This window comes from Motacilla alba, chromosome 3 (assembly GCF_015832195.1).
Source record: "Motacilla alba alba isolate MOTALB_02 chromosome 3, Motacilla_alba_V1.0_pri, whole genome shotgun sequence".
In the NCBI taxonomy this organism is placed as follows: Eukaryota; Metazoa; Chordata; class Aves; order Passeriformes; family Motacillidae; genus Motacilla; species Motacilla alba.
Genome location: NC_052018.1, coordinates 36,969,548 through 36,981,961, shown reverse-complemented (window position 1 = coordinate 36,981,961; position 12,414 = coordinate 36,969,548). Strand labels below are relative to the sequence as shown.

At 43.1% G+C, this 12,414-nt stretch overlaps 1 protein-coding gene across 8 annotated transcripts in view; it reads left to right on the top strand.

Moving 5' to 3' along the window:
* The window catches only part of BACH2 (BTB domain and CNC homolog 2), a 183,098-nt gene that overhangs the window by 147,879 nt on the left and 22,805 nt on the right, over positions 1–12,414 (top strand). The window contains exon 1 of one of the 8 annotated variants that reach the window (XM_038133702.1): positions 5,595–11,915. The exons of the other annotated variants lie outside the window; for them this stretch is intronic. The gene's annotated coding sequence lies outside the window, so the exon portion shown is untranslated. Of the gene's footprint in view, positions 1–5,594; positions 11,916–12,414 lie in introns of those variants that run through there. 8 annotated transcript variants of the gene reach the window in all.

The window sequence follows — 12,414 nt, the reverse complement described above, 5'->3', positions numbered from 1 at the left end:
AAGTGATAGCAGTTGCAGACCATCCCATATATCCCAAACAACAGACAAGCAGGTTCCTAGCCAGACTTAATCTCTTCCAAAGAGGGCTGATCATTCTTGGCAAATGGGAGCTGTAGGTTTTCAGGACATCAGAAACAGGCCATCTTTCTTTTAGTGTTGAAGGAACCATATTTAGTTGAGTATATATTGCACCTGGTCCGCATCATTCCCTGCAGCAGCTGCTCATCATTTCAGAGCAACACTTCAGGAAAATGGAAGTGTACAGATTTACTGTAAGGATAGCAGAGAGATTTGGCAAGTGTGAGCCAGGATGGATTCATGGGTGCTGTTGTGTTCTCAGTGCTTCCTTCTGTTCCTGCAGTGTCAGATGTACTTCCCAAAGACAGGGCTGAGGTGGGTTTATGGGGGTAGTAAAAGAGAAAGGAGACTATCTAAATAAATGAATTGGCCCAGAAAGGGACCTGAACGGGGCTAATAGTTCAAAGACATGTGGGCATCCAGTGTACTTGAGACACATGGTAATGCTCTGCTTGAAATTTGCTTGCTTTGAGTTGTGATAGGACCAAATTCCCACATCTCTGCATATACCTCTTACTTTAGGTTCCCAGAATGGATGGGAGTGCAGTCTGTGTTAATGTTTCAATGTTTAGAAAGTAGATCAAAAGAAAAAAGAATTGTCTATTCAGACTTTACCAGTACAGTTCTTAGTTTCTGGAAAAAATAATTTTGATCAAGTGGTCCTGGATTTTTGACATTGTCATCTAGGAGGCTGAGACTACATTTCTGACTGTGTAAAAAAAAACTTTTGCTTCTGAGAAATGTCTTGGGTTTTCACTTAACTTTGAAATTCAGACCTGTGGTTCTCTGTTTCAAGGGCCTGCAGCTAATAAGAAACAAGTCTTAAACAACTCTGAAAGGAAAATATCTTTCCATCTCTGATCACACAGCAGTAGTACAGCATGCCTGGCCACTTCTCTCCTCAGATACACAGGCAGCCTTCAGAGAAAATTTGCCTGTCAGAGGATTCCTGGTCAAGTAAAAACAGAGTAAGTTTGAGTTGTTTCCTGTTTCCTTCAAAGGACAATGTTGGAGTCAGTAAACTTTCAAGACAGGAAAAAGCTGTAGAGAGACAAAACCTGTCAACTTCCCTTCTGATCTCCATAGAGGACTAGTGCTCTTTTCTACATCTGGAAAGGGAAGCTGGACTTGAGGTGGATAGGTCTGCAGCCATTCAATCTGCCTGTTGAATTCAACTCTTTTTTAACCTTATTTTTGTCTGACTGCAGATTTTCTTGTTGTACCACGGATGGCTTTCTGCATATGGCACTTTTGTTTGGACTTAAAAATAAATCAAGAAGTTTCTGTCTATTCCTTGAATTTTCTAGTTTTCAGGAGACTGAACACATCAAACCACATTTTAATGGATATGTTTTAAATGTTGGAAATGATTTGTCAAATGCAAGGCACAAAAAATAGAGAGTTGCCTGTCTTTTGTAAGAGCCATCTCTCCTTGTCATTTTTGCCTAGTTTATATAAGCAGTAGCCATTGAGGTCACATAATATCTGTACCATTGTCCAAGGAAGTGAAGAATGAAGAGATGTCCTTGAGATACATAAGCACTGGGGCATTCTACAACGGAACTTGTTTACAAAGTCATCACTGCATTCAAAAAGTAGAAAGCATTGCTTTCAGTAGTGGCAGAAGCCTTTAAATCACTAACTTCCATTAGTTTTTTCCCTGTCTCCAGTGTATCTTGCGGTTGGAGGACTGAGAAGAACACCCAGTAGGGGCTACCTCAGGCTTGGTTTAGTTTTGCTTCCTTTTCAAAGATGAGCCTAATCCTTCTCTTACAGGTTCTGTTACACTATTATGCATGAACTCTCCAACTGGAAAACTCAGTTGAGAGGGCATAACAAGCAAATTGTTAAAGACAAGCATTTGGTTACGTTTCTGGCCTTTGTCTTCAGCTGGTGGTACACAGCCATGGTGACCCTAGCAGGAGCAGCACTGGACCTCTGCAAAGCAGCTCTGTAGGGCAGACAGGCACTGCACACATAAACTGCTCTGCAGAGGGTTTCAGGTCAATCCCAGCCTTGGAGAACCAGACTGTTTGTATCATCTGCTCTTGCACTCTCATCTTAGTTCTTAGATATGGTTTTAATCTGAATTATTTGACCAAGTTACATTTTGGTTTTATAACTGCTTTTCTGCAGAGGAATTGCTTAGCTAAAAGGCTGTGAGTATTTATGGTGGTTTCTTGTCACTTGTGCTTTCAACCTCTTGGTTGAATGGGAAGGTGGTAGTAAAGACCTCTTTATTCTCTTTCAGGAATGGATATTTCACTCATATCTAGGCTTTTCTTTTCCCAACTGCTCTGATTTGGGTAAAGGAAAAGAAAAGGTCAGGTGTCATATGTGTTCTCAAGAGACTCCAAAGGTGTCTTTTCTATTGGGAAAATCAGAAGAAATCAAAGTGGTTATAACTATTGACCAATTTGTTCCAATACTACTATTTTCTTAAAGCCAAGGGTTTCATGAGGCCTTTCTGTAATTAGTTGTCTGTGCTATCATTTTTTTTTACATATAAGGGAGAAAGTAATTCCATTTGCAGATTGCAGCTCTTGTCCATCTGTCAGATGGGTGTGTATTTACAAGATGAATGCCTGTTTCTGATTTCTCCCATTAGAACAAAGGTTACTCTGTCATTGACTTCAGAAAGCTTTTGGACTAGCTTGCTTTGGTCTGTGCATGCCCTTTTTTTGGTACAATGCCGAGTACCCTCTTAGGACTCTAGTAGTGACCAAAGGGACAGAAGGAGTTTTGGGGATAAACCCTGTTCACGTGGCTAAAACTCCGTAAAACCACAACATTGATCTGATGGAGAGTGATGGAGAGCTGGGCTCTGTCTTGTGTGCTCCCCATGCCCACCCCTGCTGAGGTGAACCAGCTGCTGCCCTGCCACCTCTGAATATGAGGTTCTCCAGCACCAAATGTGGGAAGGGCTTGGGAAAGCAGCAGCCCCTGGGCAGGCTGGCATTTCCCCACCCTCTTTATGCACATAGTATTGGCACATAAATGCTCTTGCTCAATCCTATCAGCTGCATATCATTCTATTCTGGGGAAGGTGAGAGCACTGCTGGAAATGACTCAGCTCCAAAAGGTATCAGCTTTACTGCTTTTACCCCCCCAGAGTTGTTCCTTGCTTTAGGTTTGTGCGGTAGCTACCGTACAGGGGAAAACATCACTTTTTTAGAAAACAGCAATGAGAAATGGCTGCCTGTCAAGTGAAAGCATTTGTCCTTTGGAGTTTATAGGGCTGATGAGTTCTCTGCACTTCAGCAGTGCTCTGTTTTGCCACGGGCTTTTAAAGGTCCTTGAGAAGCCTCTACAGCAAATGAGGGAACCTTGGCAAGATCCTGCATTACACCATGCCCTGCCCAGCATTCCTGTAGTTCTTACCATTTCCTGCCCCTTACAACATGGCTGTGACTTTGGACAGCAACCACATTCTGTGTTTTAAATGTCTTTATGTGTGGGGGTTTTACAGTGTGCAGTGCATTTGCACGGGGGGCAGGGGGATTTTTGGTTTGTGTGATTATGTGCTGTTTTGCGACTGTTCTGTTTCCTCTCACATCCTCCTTCCCTGTCTCTTGTACCTGAAACAAGTATTAAAGTATCTAACATAGTAGTGCTTTCAGACAGAGGCAACACTTGGCCGTGCCAGTTCCCTGGTGGCTTTAAACTGCTGGCTGCAATACTGCAAACACATTCAGACCCTGGCTTGGCCAGCAGTTCCCCCCAGCTATCTGCATGTTTGCTCTCCAGGCTTTATTTTACCTACACTATTGGAGACTCTGGAGTCACAGCCTATGTCTCATTGTTATGCATGGATGGGAAATATTCCCGTCCTTATTTGCATTCATTAGCTGTTGGGAGCTCCTCTGTTGAGGTCTCTAGCCTTGTTTTTACAGTGCTTTTGGCAGTGTTTCTGCACTTGGTGTGCGAATTTTTATGATCTGTTGCATGTTATTCATGCAATTTCCTGCCCTGTAATGGTATCAGTTTTCCAGACACAGAGGAATACAAACGAAAACCCAGGAGCCTGCATTAGCATAAAATGTCCCAGTTCTGTCAGTTTGATTAATTTGTCTCTTTGTCTCCACTCTATATGATAAGTGCTATTAATGGTTGCAACACTTCATATGTCAAAGTCTTTCTTCCTAATGACTTGAAAATGTGGTTTATTTCCCCCTTTTTTGTATTATTTTTCTCATTTAGCATTCCACTCAAGTATAGATTTATGCCATGCTCTTTCATTATCTTACTGGTTGCAGCACTGGAGTGATTACATATGGTGTAGGGTATGAGCAAAGATGCGATCCCAGGGGCAGCAGCTGCTGATGCAAGCTGAAAATAGATCCAGCGTATGCTCAGCACTTTTCCCAGAGGTCTTTTATTTATTAGGAACAGTCTTGGTACAGGACAGCTCGGACCCTCATTTAGCAAGATGACTTTTTGCCTTTCAAGAACAGTGCGGTGACTTTGCTCTATTTACTGACTGCTGTGTAATTTTTTTTTTTCACCATCTCCTGTGGAAGCAGAGACTTTACCTAACATAAATTGTAATATAATCCTGATTTATAATGAAGTCAAGAAATGACAGGCTCCATTTGAAGTAATGGAACTTGACAGATCTAAGGTTTAAATTAAATAATCCTATTTGTAAGACAGCATTTGTACATGGTACACTGATTTAAAATGAACTTCAGTTCTTCTTCAACGAATCCTTTGCCTTTCTCTGTGTTTTACCTTCCATAGAGGCTTTTTAGGGGGAAAAAGTTCATTTGAAGAGAACAATTTTTTTATTTGAAAATATGTATGGAACAATAAATTGTTTTCTTTCCCAAAGTTCTTGCAAATTGTTTCACAGAAAACAACTTTAATTACAGAGGAAAAATTAATGTAGGTCACTTATTCAGGCCAAGCCACAGCTAACCTGCTTCAGTGGCCAGAAGAGGCCAATTGCTGAGAATGAAGAGAGGGAGGATGATGGAGAGAAAATAGTGAGGAGGGTTGTGGCTCGACTCTTCCCCTCCCAGGAGCAGAGGTTCATTCTCAGTGGTTTCTGTGGAAGGAGAAGGTCACCTCCTCCTTGCTGTCCTTCTATCCCTTACAGCTGGCAGAGGGGGACACTCAAAGATGATGTTTCCTCCTGCCTCTGCACCCCACTTTTCTTCATGTGTTACTGTTGTACCAATGCAGGCAAGCAGAGCCCCGGGGTGCACAAATGGAAAGGTGGTCCTGCCGTGGCTGCTGGAAGCTGGCAGTAAGCACTGGAGTGGGGGTTGGTGGAACAAAAGGCTTGCAGAGGAAAAAAAAGAGACCAGGCAGGGAGCATGAGATGCTGCAGAAATGATCAAAAAAGGCAGTGGGATAAAAACACTGAAGGTACAGTGCATGATTTTTTTTTATTAGGTTGAGGGAAGCTGTTTTATAAAATGCCCCCTTCTCTTTTCTCTCACTCAGCATTGTGGTTTTTCCTGCCACCATCACCTTTCTTTCCTGGGAAGACATGGAAGGTGTGGGAGGGCAGGGTGGGTGCTGACCCACAGGGTCCCCCTCGGGGGAGGGCAGCCTCTCCTGCCCTGGGGCTGTGAGAACCATCTGCCTGGGCTGGAGCTTCAGCACCATGTCTGCCTGGCAGTGAGTGGTTTCAGAACCAGGCAGCTTCTTTCTCCTCTTTGTGGTGAACTCCAGCAGACAGTGAAGATGAGATAACTGCTAAGGAGGGTGTTGCTGGGGCTGGAGCCCAGCTGGGAACATGACACGAGAGGCTCCTGCTCCCACGTCCTGCTCTCTATGCCATTAAGAACTTTTTCCTCCAGTGCTTGCAGGGAATTAATAATTTCTCTTAATTAGTAACCAAGCCAAATCTCCCAGTGCACTCAAGAAAGAACAGGACTCAATAGTGTCACTGAGTGGAGAAGGTGAAAGCAAGGAGTATCCATGCAGCAAACACGGCATTGATGTCATGTGGGCCCTTGCTCCTCATCTAGGGAAAAAGCCAGCAAGGCCCAAGAGTAAAAATCCATCAAGAGGTTTCAGAGTTGCTGCTGGTAGCTTGCACACTGTCCATCTCCCTCCTCCAACAGACAAGTGCATGGCTACAGGCATGGCTTTCTGTTCACTTGGAATTAATGGGATTATATACAGCGGGAGAGGAAGCAGGGTACACTGAATTCCACAAATACAGAGCTTCAGCCTGTGCTGCCTGATCTTTAGAAAAATATAAGTAAAATGAAGTAAAGTAGCAAGAACCAATTCCAGAGTGCTTCAGTATGCACATAAACTGGTTTCATTGCTCACAGCACACATAAATACTCACTGGTGACTGAGGCAGCAGAGTAACACTTAGCTGTTCGTTGTTTTATCAGACAGTGATAATTGTAGTTAATATTTTCTTAGTAGTGTCTCTGAGAGTTTATTTATGCTGTTAATAATCTGAGCAGCTGTAATGATGCTGGCTGCCAGAGCTGTAGCCTTTTAGAATCACTCCAGTGTGGCAATGATACGGTGGTAATAGGAATCCAAGGAAAAAGCGATCTTTTCGGAGCAGATGGGGCTAATTCAATCCCTTTCACACACGTTCACGTTATCTAGTTTCTTTCTCACACTAGCATGCGTGGGTGCACGTGAGCATATGTAGTCACACACACACAAATAGCTGTAAAGTCCCACCTTCTACCCTCTGAGGAAGTCAAGTTGGAAATGCCATCATTTTTCTGTGTGAAGTCTTTCTGGGGCTTCTAGGGTACATGGCATTTTCTACTCCTTAATTTCTGGGTAGATCTTAAAAATATCATGTATGAAGCAGAAAGGGGAAAGCCATTTCCTTGGGGACAGCCCAGAGCTGGGCACAAGGTCGTGGCTGCACTGGGATGCTGTTGCCCAACCTTCCCATCTTTCCCTGCCTTTGACCTCTTTACTATGGGTCACTCCTGCTAAGCCTGCACTCCTTTAGGGACTAAAAGAGCCATTTACCTTTTACTCATAGCAGACATGAAATCTCAGCAAGAAAGCAAATGCCTACAATTTTTCAGGTGGGATTTACAGAGCCTAGTTAACCTTTTGGACCACCGAGAGAAGAGTTAACTGCTCCTCGCGGAGGATGGGAGGGAACCAACTTTGCCAGCTCAGCAGTGGCTGGTTCTCCTTGCAAATCTGCATTGCTGAGCTGAGCAGCATTGCAGGCCATTGATGAAATGTTCCAGGCAGTGGAACAAAAGCCACCGTAATCCTCAGATCTGTTGTAGCCATGCAAGAACAAAAATAAGGTGATGGCAGAATTGCACATCCAAATACCAGAAATTAAACAACAAGGCAGGGGAGGAGAAGGAAAACTGGAACAAATGCAGCATTTGGCAGGTTTTCTTTTAAAAATAGGAAGCTGGGTCAGTTTTACATGGTTTCAGTCTACCAATTAATTAGTAACTGTAATTGCTTGGTTACCTCATGAAGTGCAGTAGTAAAGCCTTTTACATTAATTTCCATCCACAGCCCAGCCAGAAAGAGCATCTCTGCATTTAAAATGCTATGGTGTTTGCTGGGCAGCATTGTCTGCTGCCCCAGTGTAAGGATGCCAGTGATTTTATCTGCTGTGCTATGCCAGCACAGGGCGACAGGCAGTGCCAGAAGCATGGGTGTCATCAGCCCCATGGAAACCACGACAGAGCATCCGTGAGCTGCTTCGGGTGTTACCCAGCCCTGTCTCCTGAGCCTGCTTCTCCTCCAGCTCCTTTGTCTTCCCACTTAGTGCTCTTCCTCAGAGTGCAAGCTTGTGGTTTTTAAATCATGTCTGACAGAGCCTGCTTCTTCCTCTCCTACACTGCACGGAGTATAATGGTAGGGCTTATAGTGAGGTGGCTTGCTGTGAAGTACTCCTTGTTTTTATGAAGTAATTACAGTGTATTTAATGCACTGTGTATTTAATATGCTATTACATAGTTCGTGTGCATAAATACATTCTGCCATGCCTGGGAAAGGGGAGTATAGGTGAATTTACAAGTCTTGGTAATTTTTCAGTGTTGTTGTGCTTACTTGTATATCAATTACAGCTTCAGAAACTCTGAACCACTCCTCTAAGCACCCCTCTGAATAAGCAAAATTCTACAGCATCTTTATTTTCTGCCTATTTTGATATTTCCTAATGTAATTTGGAGGCTTCTAGGATTCTTTCTTTATTCTAAAAGTTCTGAAACTGCTTTTGTTTTCCCTTTTTCTACCCACTTTGGCTCATGTTGTGCACCTAAACAGATCTTTCACAGACTCCTCTCACAATTTATATTCTGTGAAAGCTTTCCCACTCCTTCCTCACCCCCCCTTACTGCTAACACTTTCTCTTGTTTTTCTTTCTTTTTTAATCTTGGGGTCAGTTTAATTTTCCTTTTGCAAAAATGTGGGACTAATTTTAATTTTAAATTACAGTTGCACTTTAATTCTGATGATGCTTTTCAGTTAAAATCTGTTCATTTCTGCTTGTTTCTTCCCCACTGGTTTCAGTATGGCTTGCACAGGCACCCAGGGAGTGAAGGCAGCATTTCTGCTGAGCCACCTTCTTGTGTCATCCTTCGTTACTGTGTTCCAGGTTTCTTAAGATGCTCCTTGCACTGGAAAACACAAAAGTATTTGAAACAGCCAGGTGTCACAGCCGTGTTTCCCTTCGCTTTCTCTTCCAGCTCATGCCTGGGTGTTTAAACTGCTACCTAGTGCCACTGTTTTTTATGTGTGCTTTGTTGATTGAGTAACATTGTGGCCACATTGTGCCTTTAGAGAGACTGTTCTTTGAAACATCTTAATCTCTAATTTTCTTTTTAACGCCTTCACTGAGACTCTCACCTTAGCAGCCCCAACATTCTCCTCCCTTTTCACCTAGGCTTGCCTGCAGGTACTCTCTTGGCCATAACTTGGAGTTTTCTGTGTTCTTGTTATGCCATGAGCAACCTCTGACATCAACAACATACTCCAAGCCACAGAATTAGTTAGGAAAAAAAAATAAAGTGGTATTTGACTTCAAAACAGGTTTCTGAGTGAGATTTTAAAATAAGGGCTCTGACAGTGTCATGTGGCAGGTTCACTTGCAGGGGTTTAAGAAGTTTCCCCCTCCAGTCCAAGAGCTTTTTGCCAAAGGTGTTGTGCTGCTGTGAGGTGTCAGAGAGAGTTGCAGCACAGAGCTGCCTTCTGGAGCTGGCCAACTTCTCATGACTGAGTTTCTCTGTGGCCCAGAGGAGCAGCCATGCAGGCAAATGTCCCCTTTTGCTCAGAAGACTGCTGTGAGTAGTGGTAAAACCTCAGGCTGCCCAATGGGTACATGTGGCAGTGACCGATGTTTGGAGTAGATGTGATGCAGGCAGTGCAACCCTGCTATGGAAGAGCACTGCATCTTCCCATCCTATAGCCTTTCAGTTTTCCAAGTGTTATTTATTGATCTTTGGTAAGATGCCTGCTGCTTTCTGCAATGAGATGTGTCTGCAGCTTATGCCTACGATTTCTACCTTCTTTCTCAATAAATGGTGTATATTCGGAAAGGTGTGGCAAATTCAACAAATTGCTTTTTCCTCAGAATTTTTAGAGATGCAGAAAATGTGCAGGGATACTGCCACAATTTCCAAAAGTAAATTTTTTGCTTTGGTTTGAAAGGTTGAAGGAATTTCAATTTGGCTTCAGTAACTCTGAGAGAAAATAAAACAAGAAGTTGTGGATTAAAATTAGCATTGCAGTTGGATCGGAGATTATTTATACTTTCACTACACTCTAAGTTATTTTTTTAATTTCCTAGACATCTAATTCTCTCTTCCCCTTTGGTTCCTCTGACGTTACTGGCCTCTGACTTAAGGCCTGGGGTTTTTGAGAGTGCTTCAAAGCCGGGGCTATTGCCACAGTGAATTTGATTCAGACAAACCTAAGTGTGTGGGTGCCTCAACTCTTACACTCCACCCGTGAGCCTTGTGTGGCGGAGCGCTGACATAACCAGTAATGCAGTCATCGATCCAGTGGCTGCTCACGCCATCTTTGCGCTTGGCAATCAATTCCAAGCCACTTGCCCCGCCGTCAGCGCTGACGCACTTCTCACAGAGCAGTGGACACAGTTTGCCATTAATGCTTCCCATCCTCCAGGCGAGCCTAGCGTGAGTGACTTCTCCTTCCTCCCTGTCTCACCTCCTGCAGTCACACGTGCCACATTGGAATGCTCTGCGGGCACTGAGGGATATTGGTCTCTCCTTCCCTTTCAGTTGCCAAGGGAGGAGGCTCTTTGAAGTGCTCATGCTGCCCTTGGATGTGTTCATTATGCCAGAGAGGCACTTGGTTTCCCTCTACTCTCACACAGACAGTCAGAGCTTCAAGTGTAAATTTGTTGTCTGGCCAACAGCTGGGATTTCAGGGGGGAAGGCTAAAGGGGGGCACTTATAGGGCTTTTTCTTTTGAAAGCACAAAATTGCAAGTTGGACGAGCACTTCCAGTGTGGCATCTTCTGTAAAAGTACCACTAAGGGCAGTTAAGCATCTTCTTAAAGCTCTCAGTCTGACAGCCTCAAGAGGCTGTTGGGGAGGATGCACTGGAAAGACACCAGGACACCACTTAGACCGCTCAGGGTGTGGCTTTGCAGATGGCAGTTTTTCCAGGGGGACTTCTAAAATCATTAATTGGGTAATGGGCCTCCTAAAGAAAGGAGCTGTGTGTCCAGTTTCTCTGCTCCCCTGGTGTGCGTTCATGCTCAGAGAATGCGTGGTGATGGTGTGGTGGCCTCCCACCCCTGCAATGTGATGTGATGTGGGAGAGGCCATGCTGCCATTGTCACTCTTCTGCACAAAATTTCTATGCCCTACCAGAAGATGCAGAATGTTAAACTGGGGCTGGCAGGGTATTTACTCAATTTAAAAAATGTTTTTAGAGTGAAAACAAAGGCCTCTTTTTGTTGATCTTCTCCATCAACATCTTGTACATTCCTTTGTTGTTTAAAAGTTTACATAAGACAAAAACCAGCTGATGCTTCTCACCCAAGTGGAATTTTTAAAGAGTGATCACTCATTTTTGGAGCTCCACAGCCATATGAGCAAATAAATTAGGGAAATACGTCTGCAACCTGCTGGTGAGAGAACATTTAAATGCTGTTAAATTAAAGACGGGAAATGCAGTAAAATACTGGTGTGGCATTGCCCTACAAAAGTACTCTGCTGTTTATCATCTCTTTCTGATTTTTTCTGCCTCCTGCACGTTCCCACCTTATGTAAAAGGATCATGGTTTCAAAACAATTCCTGCCTGTGTGCATATATAGGAACAAACCGTGATGTCTTAACACTGTTGGTTTTGCACATGTGACTGACCTGTTTGAGCCTAGTAATATACTTAAATCTTTCAGAGAGTTTTCCAAAACCAAATAAGCTCAAGCTAGTAAAAATCCAGGCTTCACCATCCCAGGTAAAAATAACCAAGTAAATAACCAGGAAGTCTCTTAATTCTTAATGGAATAACAGCTTTGGTGACTGATTTTGGTTATCAGATTACCCTCTGAAAATAACTTCTGTGCTATACTTGCAATTGGCTGTAGAAGAAAAAGAATACACTGTGTGCTAATTTTAGCAAATAAGATTAGAGTTAATATTTAATCCCAGAGACCTTCTTCAGGCTGTGGAAAAAAATAGCAGCAGTTAACTGTCACTAATCTTATCTCCTATTTTTCTAGCATGTGTTTGATTATATAACTTGTAGTGCTGGGAACCCGCTGGCTGAGTGAGAAGTTGGTGGTTTGTTGGCTACATGCTTGGGCATATTAGACAACGTCAGGGCTGAGATGGATTAAAAAGCTCTACACGTGCCTTTGGACTGCAGCAGCAATGCTGAAAGGCCAGTAAAACAGGTACCACAGTAGACCTGATATGAAACAATATGCGAATAACTGGTTCATGTGGAGTTCTGCAAGAAACAGTTACATTTCTGCTATTTTTCTATCCAGTTGTTTTAAGTAATACTTAGTTTGAGATTTGATATTCAGCATGTGAGGTTTGATTCAATCTTCCTTTCTTCCTTCCCCACAAAATGGCTTAATTGAATTGATGATTGGAAATTAGAGATGAGGGGTTTCTAAATGTTCTTAGATGCCTGCTGATGAATTTAACTTGAAAATCAAAATACTAAAAATATAAACCATTAACCTACAAGCAGCTTGCATGCTTCACAGCAAACCTATGAGTGCTCCTATTGAGTTTTAACAAGTCTGCTCAAATGTGTAAAGATAATAACATGCGCCTGCGCTGCTTTGTTGGGACTTGTGCATTCTCAGTGGGTCTGAAGGTCTCACCACCCAAATTACCCCGAATTCCATAGGATTTAGCAACTAATGTTCTGCAGATTTCATT